The sequence below is a fragment of the Onychomys torridus genome, chromosome 5, assembly GCF_903995425.1.
Source record: "Onychomys torridus chromosome 5, mOncTor1.1, whole genome shotgun sequence".
Lineage (NCBI taxonomy): Eukaryota > Metazoa > Chordata > Mammalia > Rodentia > Cricetidae > Onychomys > Onychomys torridus.
Genome location: NC_050447.1, coordinates 65,356,683 through 65,373,979, shown reverse-complemented (window position 1 = coordinate 65,373,979; position 17,297 = coordinate 65,356,683). Strand labels below are relative to the sequence as shown.

Here is a 17,297-nt window from a genome sequence, read left to right as displayed (position 1 = left end):
TGATCCTTAATTACATAATGCTTTAAACTGTTACAGCAATTTTGACTTACCTCTTCAACTAGAAGGTCCCAGAGATGACATTTCATAGCTTTTGAAAGGTTCCACATGCTGATATATTGTGGAGATTAGGAGGAAGTTGGGGAGAGAGAAAGGGAACCAGGAACAGAGAATGAAGGGGGAAGGTAGAGAAGAAGGAGGGAAGGGGAGAAGGGAGGGAGGATTGATTTTCTTCTTTGGCTTGGGGTCTTACTGTGTTACTTGGGTTGATCTTGAAGCTTGGGCTCATAGGATCCTTCCACTTTAGCCTCCCTAGGCTTGTTTGCCTTCAGGAAAAGCATGCCCAAAGTCTTCTAAGAGATGGGACCCAACTATCCCATTTACAGACTACATCATACTTTGCTGTCTTTTGTTTGGATTTACAATTTCAATACCATGGTTAGGATCATGCCATATTCTCATCTTGATGTACAACTCTCATACTAGCCTAAGACACCAGCATCTCTCAGGTCTTATGGCTTCCATCTGGGAGCCTTCGCAGGTGGCATCCAGAGTGACTTCCAAGATCCAGTTCCTTCCTGAAGTGCAGCTGCCTGCAGCTCCAACTCACAGCACTATGTCAGGCGGGTAGCAGCAACCTTCCTGTGTTGTTTTCCCTGTCTCACTGGTTCAAGTCCAGTCGTACCTTTCTCCTGTGCTTCCAGTCAATGAGTTGCATGGAAGCCTCAAGGCCTTTGAGTGTGTATGATTTTGTCACTTGTGATCACATTGAGACCTCACCCTTATTTCCTCCAAGGCCCTATGTCATTCTCCTTTATCAGAGACCTTCTTGAACAGCTGAACACTGTAGCCCCATTAGTCACTGGCACTTTAATCTAGCTTTTGTTTTCATTCCCCACCTTTCTCCCTCTTCTTCTCCGTCCCCTTCCTGTTCCTCTTTTTTCTCTCTCCTTCACTTCCTTCCACTTCCTCTTTGAGTTAGGTCTCATGTACCCAAGGCACCCCTCAAACTCGTTATGCAGCAGAAGATAACCTTGAACTCCTGATTGTCCCGACTCTACCTCCCAAACGGCAGGATTACAGGCCTCTGACACTATCCTCCAGATGTTGTTTTTTCTTTTCTTTTCTTTTCTTTTCTTTTTTCTTTTCTTTTCTTGTTTTGTTTTTGTTTCTTGAGACAGGGTTTCTCTGCTGTGGGATGTTCTGTATGTCAAATGTGTTGATCTGATTGGTTAAAGTAATTAAAGTGCTGATTGGCCAGTAGCCAGACAGGAAGGATAGGGTAGGCAGAGCAAGGAGGAGGAGAATTCTGGAAAGTGAAGGCTGGGGGAGAGAGACACTGCCAGTCACCACCGCCATGACAAGCAACATGTAAAGACACCGGTAAGCCACAAGCCACGTGGCAAAGTATAGATTAATAGAAATGGGTTAATTTAAGATAGAAGTAGATAACAAGAAGCCTGCCACGGCCATACAGTTTATAAGTTATATAAGTCTCTGGGTGCTTACTTGGTTGGGTCTGAGCAGCTGCGGGACTGGCAGGTGAGAGAGATTTGTCCTGACTGTGGGCCAGGCAGGAAAACTCTAACTACATTTCTCTGTGTAGTTTTGGTGTCTGTCCTGGATCTCACTCTGTAGACCAGGCTGGCCTCATACTCACAGAGATCTGCCTGTCTCTGCCTCCTAAGTGCTGGGATTAAAAGCATGCTCCACCACTGCCTGGCCAGATGTTATTTTTCAATATCTGTCACCTGCCAGTAATGTTTATTTATTTATTTTTTTATTCTAGAGCACAAGCTTTGTTAAAGAAGAGACTGGCTTTGCCTTCTGAGTACTTCCAGCTCTCAATTCATGCTTGCCTCTCAGTAGCTGCTATGTGAATGACTGAAACAAGAATACTGGCCAGTCAGCACACTGCCACACACACACACTTGAGGCCAGTCAGCACACTGCCACACACACACTTGAGGCCAGTCAGCACACTGCCACACACTTGAGGCCAGTCAGCACACTGCCACACACACACACTTGAGGCCAGTCAGCACACTGCCACACATACACACTTGACATTTAGCAGCAACATTTACTTCTCAAGAGTATCACAGATGTCCAAGGAATGACAGCTGTGGCCACTGAGCCTCCTTGACCCTCAGGTGCCATCTCTTAAAAGACACATTTATTTCACATCCCATTAGAGAAAATCCCTGAGCCAAGGCCTGTGCACTACTTAACAATGTTTCCAGATTTACTTAGAGGTTCTCAAGGTATCACTCCCTGAACCACAAAATAATAATATAATAAGCTGCATAGGACAGTCCTATAACTTTTCAAGTCTAATTCTTCTGGGCTATTCTGCAGTTATGAGTGCCAAATTCTACACTTTCCCACACAGTATCCATCTGTGTCAGAAGGGTGTCAGAAGGCAGTGTTCCATGCTCAGTGAATATCTCTGGGACTCTCCTGCAAACCACTGATGCACATTCTGCAACTCTGGTCCATGGTGCAGCTGGTGACAGCCATGTTATGAGAGCTGCCAGGCAGTGACTATGAGAAGCATCTGGATTTCAGAAATGCTGCGAAGAAAAAAGTGCTTCTTTCCAATGTGTAATAGTCAAAGGAAAGGCTTGCTGGGTGTTCATAATTTTAATTGTGCTGGACATTCCTATGTATTATCTCTTCCCTCTCTTTGAGGATTAGAGCAGAGTCATTCCTGGAGACCTAGAAAAGGTAGGTAGCACTGATGTACATGTGAGTGTGAATGTGTGTGTAAACACCAAGAACACTTACTGTCACCATTGTTCACAGTGGAGTGTACTCCACTGTATACTGGTCCCAGTTCTGCTCTCTAGTCCTAGGAGAGGTTTCAGTGGGGCTGGTAACAACACATGCCTACTCATCAGACATTCAGTCCCTGCAGCAGGTGCCCAGCACCACCACGTCGAGAAAATGTGTAAGGCATGCCTGGCCCTGGAGCTTCTTCTACCACACACCTGTGGTCTGGAATTCCTTCCATGTGGTCGGTCACTTGTATCCTTTGGGATTGTATGAAGCCAAACACCTGAGGTGTTTGTAGCCTCAGAGTAAATGCTTTCTGGAACAGTATGTAAATACCGTCAACTACCAAGAGGAGAAGACAGTCCTGAAGACACTACAACCTCCCTTATTCCGAGGTATCAGTCATTCTGGTTTCTGTAAACCACCCCACCCCATGTTTTAAGCAAGTTTCAAATGCAAAGGATTTCAACAGAACTGGGATCCCTTCCAGTCTTGCTCCTTCAGTAGTAAGTACAGTCTAAGCCAATGCCAGTTACACACTGGTACTTTGGGCAAAGTACAACAGTAATAAACTGCTCTTTACATTCACGATTACACTGAGCTAGAGAATACACACGGTTTTGTTTCACTGGTAATTCTGGTTGCACATTTAGGACACATAAACACACAGATGAGTAATCAATCAACTGTCCTCCTCCTCCTTCCCACACCTTCACTCTGTCTCTTAACTTCTGAATATATGCCACAGAAAATATTTAGCCAGAACTTCAGGTTTACAGCTTCTGATGGACTAGCCACCAGGGAGGATGCACGCATGGCCAGTTTGTCCATTCTCAAAGCGCTCTGTGTTTTCCAGATGGAAGAGGAGTTTACCATTCTAGGTGACAACTGCTACCATTTTAGTGCACAAATCTATCCTGTACCCTTTCTTAGACAGGATGAACGGCCATGCTGACTAATAGGTACTTTCACTTTCCAAAAGCACAAAAACTTTATGAGAAAGAGAAGAAGTTCAGAGTGCAGAGGGAAGAGAAGAAGTTCAGAGTGCAGAGGGAAGAGAAGAAGTTCAGAGTGCAGAGGGAAGAGAAGAAGTTCAGAGTGCAGAGGGAAGGGAGATGACATTAGTAAGAAAATGCTCAGATAACTGACTATTCTATTTCCTCAAAAATAAATTATATTCTTCACGATGAATGTGTTTCTAAGTAAGTTTCTAATGCTCATGGTTTCCAAATACTAACCACAGCACAAATCCATAGAGATTGTCTATCCCCACAGAGAGTAAAATAAGGCCGGGCGGTGGTGGCGCACACCTGTAATCCCAGCACTCGGGAGGCAGAGGCAGGTGGATCTCTGTGAGTTTGAGGCCAGCCAGGACTACAAAGTGAGTTCCAGGGCAGACTCCAAAGCCATACAGAGCAACCCTGTCTCGAAAAACCAATAAATAAATAAAATAAAAAAGAGAGAGAGTAAAATAATTTTCTTGAATAATGAATATATAAAGTATATGGAAAATATGTTCTCAATTCATACCTCAGTCCACACTGCTCAAAGACCTAGTACATTCTGTGGCTTCATCAACTGCAGTGTACTATAAACAACCCATTCATGCTTCTGTCTTTTCCATGAAGCCAAAGGCCACACAACCAAACTCTGAGAAGGAAGGGACTGTACAACCATTTCTGCATATCCAGTACCAGATACACACTGACTGCCGTTAAAATGCCTGTGGAGCAACTGTAGCACACAATTTTAATTCATTGCCTGATTGCCTAAAATCAATTTACATCACCAAATGTTATCACAACCTAAGATTCAGAAAGATGGGTTTGTGGGGGCTGGTTTCTGATGACTCAGAAATTAAGAGCACTTGCAGGTAGGTACCTTAAGTACTGGTACTACATGAGTTATTAGGTAAAGGAGTCACACATATACCATCTAAACGAAGCAAAAGCAACCCAAACTCATCAACTGGGCAGCTTCCCTCTAACCTCTGAGACTCTCTCATGGGTATCAATGGCAATGACCAGACAGGCAAACCAAATTCTTCCTGGTACAGTCACTGTATGCACTTCAGATTTGGCAGATAAATTCTAGAAAGAAAAAGTTGTAGGAGTTATAAAGACACTTTTCCCTCTAGAAATGTTGATATACATGTACAGAAATAAAAATCATTTTATTTTCTGATGGTAATTTGTGTAATGGGGGAAAAGTGGATGCTAGCATTAATTACATCTACAGTATTGCTGACTAGAAAAGTATTAAAACATGACTTCCTCTGTTTCTTATATGACTTCTTCTTAAGCTGTGTTGAAAAATGGTACTTATTCTATTCAGGCACTTTTCTCATCTCCCATAGTGTTCTAGCATAATATAAAATGGACTCTGAGCTACAGAACAAGGTTTCCTTAAACTAAACCAAAGGAGGGAGCCTGTGCTGCAGACCTTTAACTACACCACTCATGGCTAGACAGACAGTGAGCACACATTTTATCTTTTGCTCCAGATCACTATGTCAAATGGAGAGGAAAATCATTGTGTTCTCTGAAATCCAGCAACAGGGCTGAAAAAGGGTGACCATCTGAAGCCTAGCGCAGGTCAGGAATCAGTTAAATATAATTTGAGAAACTATAGTCAGCCTTCTGTATTCACAGGTTATCTGAATCCCTGGATTCAATAACTACAGATCAAAAATATTTGTGGGACTGGGGAGAAGTCTCAGTGGGTAATAAGCTTGCTACACAAGGAGAAAGATCTCCCTCTGATTTTGACCTCCAGAACTCACATCAAAATGCAGGTGAGGTGGCATGCACTTGTAATCCCAGTTCTGGGGTGGGAGAGACAGGTTCCTGAACTCCCGGTCAGCTAGTCTAGCCTAGTAGGAAAGTTCCAGGTTCCAGTGAGACTGTCTCAAAAAACAAGGCAGGAGTGGAGGAAGACTGACAGATGGCTCAGCTGCTAAGAGTTCCTGCTGTCAGAGGACTGGAGTTCGAGCCCAGCTCCCATGCTGGGCGGCTCACAACTCTCTTCAACTCCAGCACCAGGGGATCTGACGTCCTCCAAGGGCCCCAGGATGCATGTGGTGCACAGACACTCATGCAGGCACCCCATCCCAAGATAAAAACCATACACAGGCCTAATACCCAGGAGTCACACCTTGTGCTCAGAGCACAGCTGCACTTAACTGTAAGTGAGGATGGTAATAAATGTTTTAGAAGTTATCAACACACAGAAAAGGCTCTCTTATTAATACAAATGAAGAAATCCTTGAATTTTAATTTTAGTAAGATTTGTCTCTATAAAACAGTTTCTCGTGTTGAGAATTAAATCCTGAGTGAAATAAAAAAGCTGAAAGAGAATAATCTAGAAGGCAAAAATCCTCCTTAAAATACAGTTGTGCATTTCAGAACAAACATAGTTGTTAACATTAAATTCAAGTATGAAAATTTGGCTTTTACCATAATAAATATTCTTCTTTAGCATGCCATTCTACACAGTGCAAGCAAATCTACAACACTGAAAAGCAATTCTCTTTGGGGAAGAAAATTTTTTCGTAAACATGTCTTCAGTTCCACAGCTTACCTAATTTACAATATGCCTGCTTCTCCAGGAGTCAGGCATCAAGAAAGTTTGATATTCCAGAAATCAGTTCTTTAACTGAAAAAGAAGTTACTAAATATGGGCTGGTGAGATGGCTCAATGGGAAGGTACTTGCTGCCAAGCCTGGGACCCATGGGTGAGAGGAGAGAATCAAAGCGGTCCTTGATTTCCACACATGTGCTGTGGCACATGAACTCTCTGTCTCTCTAAATAGATATATGCAATAAAAATAATTTTAAAAAAGAAATCATTAGCAACTATAAGTTCCCCACAACACACACACACACATACACACACACACACACACACACACACACACACACCAAAAACAAAAACAAAAACAAAAACAAAAAGCACCTATTTGTAGGTGCTAAGATAAAGTTAGCCCATGTCATGGCATTTTCTACATATCTGTGAGTAAAAAAAAAAAAAAAAAATATCCAACATCTGCAGCAGAAAGAGCTGCACTTGATATTGACTGAAACTGACCATACAGTAGTACATGGCTATGAACCCAAGGACAGTCTTACAAACTTCAATGACTCACTGAGGATTGTAGCAATTATTCTAATTCTAGTTATAAAATAAAATAAAGCTTACAACATAATTTGAAAACATCTTCATAAATAGATTACAATGGCATTTTGATGAAAGATAAAATTCATTTATGCAAATCCCTCCCCCAGTTGTCTAACAATATAAATTGATACAGAATACAAGTAAGTTTGTTGCACTGTAACTATTTTAATTAGCTCATTCAACAAATCTTTAGTACTAAGTCCTAGGACACAGCAGGGAATAAACAGATGTAAATGCCTGTCTACCTGAAATTTATACTTCAGAGGAAATAGACAAAATGGTAGCTTCTAATTCTGTGGTTCTTTGTATTGTGGAAAGTCAAAGGTTTTAAAATCAGTGTTTATTGTATCACTTTCTACATCTAAAGCATATATAAATAAATTTTATTTTTATTTTTTGCTTGAGACAAGGTCTCAGTGTGTAGCCCAGACTAGCCCAGAACTCTCTTTGTGGACCAGATTGGCCTCAGACTCACAGAGATCTGCCTGCCTCTGCCTCCCAAGAGCCAGGATTAAAGATGTACACTATCATGCTTGGCCCACAAATGAATGATTTATTTATTTATTTGATTGTTTGTTTTTTAAATAAATCAAGTTTGGGGGGTAGGAAAGATACCTCAGCAGTAAAGAGAACTGGGTGCTCTTTCATAGGGGTCAGGTTTGATTCCCAGCACCCACAGGGTGGCACACAGCTGTCTGTCATTCTAGCCCCAGAGATCTGATGTCTTCTTCTGGCCTCTACAGGCATTGCACACTTGTGTGCACAAACATAGGTGCAGGGAAAACACCCACACACATACAAACAAATACAGTTTTTAAAAGAATCAAGTTTTCACCAGCCATTTTTGAAATAAATTTCAGGAGGCAATAAAGCATGTAATTTTCATTACAAATTCAGAAATCAAAAGAAAACTGAACAAAAAAAAATGTCCAGATTTAGAGGACAGAAGATCTTCCCTGAGATTCCTTAGCAGACACTTTAAAACGTTTTATCTATCTATCTATCTGTCTATCTATCTATCTATCTATCTATCTATCTATCTATCATTTATTGTGTGAGCGTTTTGCCTGCATATATGTCTGTGCACCTTGTGTGTGCAGTGTCTATGGAGGCCAAAAAAGGGCATCAAATCCACTGGGACTACAATTTCAGATGGGTGTTAACCCATCTGGTAATGGTGCTTTCTCTGAGATAGACTTCATTATGCAGTCCTTCCTGGCTGGCCTAGAACTTGCTAGGGAGACCAGTTTGACCTTGAACTTGGAGCAAACCTACCTTAGACTCATGACTACTATAATTACAGCTGTGCATCATTGAACCAAACACAGAAAACGGAAGGCTGCACGTGATTTTCTCTGTAGGGCTGGGGATAGAACCTAGGTCTTTGTGCACGTTAAAACAAGTATTCTAACAGTATTCTAACAGTAAGCTAAGTCTCAAGACTCTGCAATGAACTTTATAAAGTATAAGTTAGAGATACTCTACATACTATCTGTTAAGTCATAGGAACACCTTCCTGGAAATTAGCTCTTGGTCAACACATAAGTTTCTGTGACCACATCATCTAAAGCCAGTACTGGTGGCGTGAGATAGATACTGTTGGGGAAGAGGAAAGAAGCTGGGGGTGCAGCAGAAACAGAGTGGCAGTGTGCTTCCAGTTTTCATGAGCTAACAATGCTATGTAGTTCAAAAGAAGTGAAAAAAAGGAAAACTGAGTGGAGAATGGAGATGATGAGGATAAGAATTTCCATGGCACACAGATAAAACAATTTGTGTTCACAGGCCTACCCTGTCTATACTTAGTCATTCAAAATCACTGGAAATTAATTTTGACCTCATGAATTTCAAAGATGAGAAGGTAACATCACCTGTGAAGGTGTTCTAGAGCTTCAGAGTGAAGGATGCTCTCCACAGGGCAGCACATCTTTCTACTTGATGAAGCACAGCTACCTCTCCATCAGGCGCAGCTTTTGCCAGTATGTCCATCCTCATCTAGTTAAGGTTTCAGGTGATAGGCCATTTTATCTTCGGGTCTCCACCATTTAGAAGAGTGCCATTGCTTAGGTGTGTGTGATGTTAAGCCCAATAGAAACATATTCTAATTTTCTTTCTGATATTGTTAATACTAAAATGTTCTCGTAAATCCAAGATAATATTAATTTGTCTATAATGAAAAAGTAGTAAAAGTTTAAAAATATAGTTTACTAACTTGACATGTAATAGACGATTAAAATTTTTAGTTAGTGGATGGGCGGTGGTTGGCGCAGACCTTTAATCCCAACACTCAGGAGGCAGAGGCAGGCAGATCTCTGTGAGTTCAAGGCCAGCCTGGTCTACAGAGTGAGTTTCAGGAAAGGCTCCAAAACTACACAGAGAAACCCTGTCACAAAAAAACCCAAAAAACAAAACAAAACAAAACCCCAAAAACAAAAAACAAAAAAAGGAAAACAGAAATAGAATAGTAAAGTACCTAGACCAACAGACAATTTAAAAGCCATTTTGTTTTGCAACTGACATGGGTAGTTGTTGAGATTTTAAGAGTCCTTATAGAAGCTGTATCATCAAAGGTTTTTTTGTTCATTTGATTTTGAGGCAGGGTCCCAGTGTAGTGCAGGGTGGCCTCGAACACTCTCTGTAGCCAGGGCTGACCATGAACTCTTACCCTCTTACTTCACACTCCAAAGTGCTAAGATTAAGGTCTATACCACCACACTTGGCTAGTCTGTGAGTGTGCGTGTGTGCGCATTTATACACAGATAAATGCATGTGTGTGGTGATGTACACGGAAGCGTGTGAAGCCTAAAGGCCAACTTTGGGTTTGTCTACCTTGTTTTTCAGAACAGGATTTCTCCCTGGTCTGGAGCTAGCCCAGTAGGCTATGTTAGGTGGGCAGTGAGCCTGACTCGGTCTGTCCACAGCAAGAATTACAAACATGTACTACTTTCCCTTCCTTGTTTTTATTTTTAATATGGTTTCTAGGCATGCAACTCAAATCCTCGAGCTTGTGAGGCAAACACTTTACTGAATCCTAAAACAGTTCTTTTTTAATTGCTACGATACAGGCACTCTGCAATTTTCTTTATAATTCACGATGCCTAGCAACTCTTTCCACCTTTGTCCGGTAAGAGATGATGACAACTCACACCCCCACCCACATTCTGACCGTAACTCCTGCCCAACTGGGAATGCAATAGGCACTGACCATCCATCACAAAGAGGTTAAGCCACCTGTTCCTCATTTTAGAAAAAAGCTTGGCTAGATTACACACTGCTCAACCGACTGAGACATGAGCAAAGTGAGGAACTATGATAAACTTGGTGAAACTACAAGCGAACCTTGCGTTCAGTACGTAGAGAACTTATGGGCAAGTGTGTGGCACTGAGCTTGGACACTCGGAAGCACATGAGGCCAGACACAGTATGCCTGTAATCCCAGCACTGCTACAGAGAGACAGGAGGCAGAGACAAGAGAATGATAGGAAGCTTGTGCCAGTTAGCCTGGTAGCCACATGGGCAAATGGCGAGATGCACTGTTTCAAATAAGTTGGTAGGTGAGGACCAACAGCTGAGGTCTGACCTCCACACATGGCATGTGCCCATCGACACGAACGCAGAGAACACACACAGGAAACAGTCTGACAAAGACAGGAGGATTAAACTAAACTAAACAGAGCCTTATCCTAAAACTGGCAGGAAACATTCCAGGTGCCAATATTTTGTCTCCCAAAGTAAATTAAATATATATATATATATATATATATTTGAACAAGAGAAGTTAATTACTTATATACAGTTTTAACATTAAGGCTTCAAAGTACTTTTCACTCTTAAAATCCTGAAAGAGAAGAGAGAGAAGGAATCAGAAAGCTAAATTGACACGATTATCTCCAAAGTAGGGTCTTTTAGGACACACTTTCTGACAGAAGCACAGCTTTGCAATGGGTTGTAAAGAGGTCTCAGTGGCGGACAACACAAAAGTGATGTGGTAGCTGGGAGACAAAGAATTCTCCTGCTTTGAGTACAACAATGTACATATATGGATATGTATACTAACTAAAAATAGGACAAATGATAAAAAAATAAGGCAACACACATAAAAAGCCAGAAAAATACATATGGGGATTATAAAGTCATTGGTCTTTTAAAAAAAGCTATTGTCTACTTTTTCTGTAATGTGCAAATTACAAATATTTTTTAAAGACTAGATCCAAGGAATCCCTGTTCGGTTGCTGGTTCTCTACCCAGACAGCACTGTCTCTCCTTTCTTTTGCACAATGCTCTGGGACTGCCCAGGGCCTCACATATGTCCACCAGGCCTTCCACCAAGGAGCTACTCTCCCAGCCCAACAGGGAGTTCCTAATTTTTGCCTAAAGAAATGAATTTAGTGTTGAGAAAGGTTAAAGGAAAAGTGGTAGACTACCCAGGTCAAGGTGTGTAAATGACCTATGCACTTGACTTCTGTGTTTGTTATGGTTTGATGGGCAGATCACAGGTCTTGAAGGCAAAGCTCATGGGAGCTGCAAACTCATATATGAGAGGGAAACGCAGAGACTAAGTCAGCCCAGCTATATCACAGAAGAGGCTTATCCTACTCAGATGTCTTGTAAAATCAAACTACGCTATCTGAGAACAGTGGCTTTGTGTTAATGGATTTTTTTTCATCTGGTTAGCAAAAAGAAAAAAATGGTGTACTCCACCAAAAGGAAAATGATGTCTTTCCACTTCTCTCTCACATCCAGAATCCCTGGGCACCAAGTGTGGGCTGGTAAACAACAACACAGTAGCTTCAAAAGTTACCCCTGGTGATAGTAAAGATGCTGAATGGTTCTTTTTAGCAACAGCCAATGCTTTAAGATGATTTTAAGAAATGACAGCGCACTCACTGTCAGTTGCACAGTTCAAGTGTCCACGCACTGCTGTGTCTGTTAAATATGGAACTAAGCATGAAACGTCCTTTTCTTTACAGTCCTCCTTTCTTTCCGAAGTAAAAATGAACAGCTTTGCTATTTTCATCTAATGTTAACTCTATAAGAGTTTCTTGCTTCAGATAGCAGCCTTTCTTATATATATATAAAGTCACTCGTGGGCAAAAATTCAATTCTTTCCCCACTTACTCCAATATAACAGCTGATCAGTGAGTGATATTTGTACAGAGAATCAAACTAACTAGGGAAGGAAGTCAATATTTTCTTTGTATTTAAAGCACACTTTGTATTTAACAGAACATTTACCATCATGCATCGGCCACTCTAATTCAGAATGAACATCAAAGCAACTGCAAGAGGGAAGAAATGCCCTTTTTCGTTGTAGTTTGTCTTATAGCCAACACAGTAACACTAACTTCAAGAATAAACTGAGGCCGGGGGGGGGGGGGGGAGGAAGTTCATTTTGAGACATTTTAAACATGAAGATGTGGCAAGTACTAGAAGAAAAAAAACCAGCACTAGCTTTTCTAAAGCATGTGATGCTACAGAACATGTCGATGGTGAAACCGTGTGTTCTGATTCAGATAAAACAAAGCTCCATGTCAGCCCCGAACGTTTATTTCCACGGCACACACAAAAGTGTGCAACGAAGTGGTATGTAGACAGCCATGCAAACTCTTTATGCTATTATTTGAGATAAAACAAGGCACTCAAGAATTCCAATCCCTCTTCTTACTAGGACTTTTTAAATGATACTACATACCCAAGAGACAGCACTACTCCTCATCTTGAGTTCAAATTTCTGAGTCATAACAGTGTTTAAATACAGTTGCTCATAGTTTGACAACTTTTTTTTAAAAATATGGAAGGCTTCATGAATTTGCATGTCATCCTTGCGCAGGGGCCATGCTAGTATTCTCTGTATCAGTCCAATTTTAGTACATGTGCTGCTGACACAGCACCACAACTTTTGTTAAGTCATGTAAAAAGATAAAAATTAATATAATATGAAAAGACTGATTTCCACCAAAGTTTTCCATACATCAAGAGAAATAGTTATGAAATAGTTTAAATGTATAAGCGGGGGATATGAAAGCGCATGGTAACCCAGTGAGGCACTCAATCTACTTTTGTATCTTTAAAGTGACATAACTGAGACAAAGTGCGAGCCTAAGTGCTTCCCAAATATTTTGAGGAGGAGCATTAGTGCTTTGCAATTTGAGAATACAATACTTTTTACATATTCCAGGATGGAAAGCTGACAGCTGGCAGTCAAAACACTAAAAATCACTATTAAGCCACGAGCAAGGCACAGCCAACTATCTACTTTAGGAATGTATTATTTAAGCGTGACTGGCACTTCCCTGGCTGGTCTTTATGTTTTTGTTCTTAATCAACAATCCAGTCTCATTGTGTTATACTCTTATTCCCACAGCATTTAAGAAAACAACATGCCCCGCATTCTGAGTCACTGGTTTGCAGTGACTTGGGGATATAAAAAGATATCCAGGTATCTGGTTGACATCTGGAATACAACTTGATTATCATCAGTCTTACAGAGAAGAAAGGTTTGGAGAAACTGAGGTTAACTTTATGTAGTAGTAAAAATGATAACACTTATAACATCAGTGCTCAAATACAAATCTAGTCTAAAACTTTAAAGAATTAACAATAGAGCTCACTGTTAATTTAGTAAGCAGAAAAAAAATGTTCAATAGGAAGAAATGTTTAATTATAAGCTGGAGAAATCTGACATTGATAGGGCAAGGGGCAAATATTTTTTTTAATTATTTAAGTTGAATGCTGAGAAGGAGGAAACCATTGTTTGAAAGAACATGAAGTAAAACAAGTAGGGATACAGTGGATTTGAACATAAGCCTAAGAAACTTTTTGTGATTTTTGTGCCTGAGTATTTCAAAACATCTATTAACTCACATGACATTCTTAAATGAAACATTGGTTTCTCTCAATGCATGTAAATCTTTTACATAAAATGTCTAGATTACTACCAAATAGTTACATTTTCACTCTTTATTATTTTCTTTTTATATGTGTTAAAAAACAGTTGTCAAGTATTTTGTGAACTAAGAGAGGAGTGTGAGTCTTGCTTAGTTTGGCTTTTGGTTACAGGATAATATCAGAATAAGAAAAGAATCAGTTTTAAAATGTAGTTTCTTTACATTCCTGTCTTCTAAATTGCATTTAAAATACTCAGTGAACTCTGGCATCAGCTTGGTAGCTGAAAATTCAAGGTATTAAAGTGTAAACATTTAAACATGAAACTGTAAATCATTTTTCAAAAATATTCTCTATATCAAGACTTTTCAGACTCCAAGGATCATCCAGAGCAAATACGTATCTTCCCTCTTTACATTTCTACAAAGACTGACATACACACCTGTCTAAGTCAAACAAAACTACCATGAGACAATACCTTCCTTTACTATGATTGCTGTATTCCACTGAATTTTTTAAATGAAGATTTGAACCCACTAAACTGATTTAACGACTATTAATGGGTCATGACCTGAAGTTTGAAAAACATTGCTCAGTACACCTCAGAAGGTTTAAAGGAGGTTGAGGGGTCAAAGGGAGTTGATACAGTACTTTGCTTTGCTTTGAACAAAAATATTTTGGATGTGTAATCGAGTCCTAAAAAGTCAGACTTTTTGAAACACAAGGGTAATAACCTCAACTTCAGTGGGCTGAATCCCTCACTATGTATTTTAGCAACGGGCATGGAAAGGACAGAAACGCTTCCAAATACGACTGCCCTTACCCTCCACTTCAAAGGCAAGTTAATTACGTTTTTTAACTAATGAGATTTCCAAGAGGCACGGTAGGCATTATTAGCAAGAGCACAGAAGAATTAAGCAACATGTAATGTTGAAGACAGCCTCTGGCCTGGAAAGGAGCTCCTGAGACTTACCCAGGGTTCCAACCTCCCAAGAGAATACCACTAATACCCTCCAGATTGGCTGGCCCAGCCCCTAACCACCTCAAGAAAATGTTTACATTACAGCTAGGTTCAAGTGGAAGGTCAGTGAGAGCTGAGATTTGGAAAACTAGCAATGACTGACTTCTTAGCTATGGTATTGTCACAAATTTATTAACTTTCTAAATTGATAAAACAGTCTCCCTTGCTGGCAATGTTATATTTCCTTAAACTATTTATATGAAGGAAGTTTCATTTGAAAAATGTTTTAGCTGCAATATATAAAAGCTACCAGGGTTAGCCCTACTAGTTTAAAGAATGAAAACAATTAACTGTGATTTTTATCTCCACTCTGACTTTTAAAATGCCAGTTTCTATCAAATAAATAAGACACGGCATTTACATTGTTCAATGCAGACTTATTCTTTAAAACTGTTCCTCTGAATTATACAGAGTAGACACTAGGAGATTATTTTCTAGTTTGTTTTATGTTACATAAAAACCAGTATGATTGTATTTAGGATAAGATAGCTAGAAATACTTTATCATTTACATATCAGAACAAAATACACACCATGAAAAGCCCAACATTATAAGCAATGATTGAAATCACACACACACACACACACACACACACACACACACACACACACACACCCTCCCAATAAAACCAAAACAGCACTCATCTAACCAAAAAATGAACCAGGCATTTATTTGTAATCAAATGTTCTTAAAGCTTTTCTTAACAATGTGTGTGTGAGACCAGAAGCGTGAACTAGTCTTCCATCTACATAGAAGAAAAACAATCATTAAGTACATTCTATAACCCAGTTCTTGGTGGTACCCAGCTTGGGTCTCCAGCCTCTGTTCTCTGTTAGGTCTGCCCTTAGGCACAGTCCATATGGACTCACTGTCTCCACTTTCTCACACTGTATTCTTTCTTCCATCTTCTCATATCACGTGCTCTTCCTGGATACCTCTGAAATGGTGTTCATCTTGGTCATCAACGGCCTTATTACTTATTAGAGCTTAAAACTCTACCAACTGTTTTTTGTTCCTTTTAGATTTTGTCTCCCAACTAAAATGTAGGCTCAAGTTAAAGAACTTTGTTTCCATCATTGAATTATCTATCATGTCAGCAAACAAGTGTATGCACATAGAAGACGGTAAAGAAATGTGTGCTGCATGCATGGATCTAGTCGGCAGGTGGGGCTGACTCAGGGACCTTCTAGAACAGCACACTGTCTTAGGTTTCTCAAGAAAGCCAGAGAAATGACTGTGAAGCAAATTTATTTGGTCAGTCCCTGCAAAGCTATATGAAGACAGAGTCTCTAATAGTAAACAAAACAGAGAAGCAACTGTGTTGAGAGCAAGTGGGAAACATTCCTAGGCTGCCCTGAGACATGCTCTACGACAACACAAGCTTACCAAACCAGAAATAAACCAACTGTCAAAGACTCTTAAACACATATGCTTAAGAAATCCAGTATGGAAAACACACCCTTAACAAGTTTGACTATCCGGAAAGTTCTATTAAATAGGAACACACACACACACACACACACACACACACACACACACACACACATTAAATGTAGTATTAATTATAAGTGAACTAAAAGTGGGATACATGGAGGTATGTGAATATACAGGCAAATATATTTTTAGAGTTAATTCAAGTCTTATATACCCAGCATTGAGTTCTTGATGGCACAACCAAAGATTTACAGACAATATTGAAGAGTAAGGGTGACAGGCACATGAGGTTATTTATATGCTACTTTTTAAAAGTAATTGTTTCTATAGGTATATGCAACTGAAAAACAAGAGCAAAATAAGCAATATATATATTAACTGCCCGAGGAAGATGAAGAGGGAGGAGAACGTCTAGCTGTATGACAGCAAAGTTTCTGTTTTGTATCAAGCTTAACTCTTACTTGGAAGCATACAGCTCAAAGACTTCTGGGTTAGGGTGGAGCCACAGCAAAACAATTGCCAATCTAGTCACTCTTTTTGGCATAAGAGACATAATGACAGTTTAGACTCCTAACAAGACATGATGCTAAAACATGACCTGGCAGAATGAACTTGGGTTGATACAGTTGTTTGGGAATCTGGGAAGTAGTCACCCTAACCTCTAACAAGAATTCACTATCTGGAATGAATGGCAGTGAGGGAAAGAGCAGTGAGTTTTCCACAAAAAGCTTAGGACAGGCACACAGATACAGGAGAAGGGCCCTGGACAGAGACAAGTCCAACATGTCAATGACTGAACAACAAACTTTAAAGTGCCAACTACTAAAGATATCAACATGTTTCGCACATGAATTCTCAAGTAGAAAAACAGGCCTGCACTGGAAAACACACAAGCAAGATAAGAGGAAAAACACACATTCATAATAGATTCAACAATCACAGTGAAATTCCAACTTTAGAAACATTAAAATGCAAACATTTTAAAGTCAACTTCTTTCTCATTTTTTCTTTT

The 17,297-nt window shown here is 40.0% G+C and overlaps 1 protein-coding gene and 1 non-coding gene across 2 annotated transcripts in view; both read right to left on the bottom strand.

The window, feature by feature from the left end:
• The window catches only part of Taf3 (TATA-box binding protein associated factor 3), a 159,225-nt gene that overhangs the window by 61,412 nt on the left and 80,516 nt on the right, over positions 1 to 17,297 (bottom strand). The gene's annotated exons all lie outside the window — the stretch shown is intronic.
• LOC118584982 lies at positions 12,731 to 12,836 on the bottom strand. Its single transcript, XR_004945137.1, has one exon. It is a non-coding gene; the product is annotated as a U6 spliceosomal RNA (small nuclear RNA).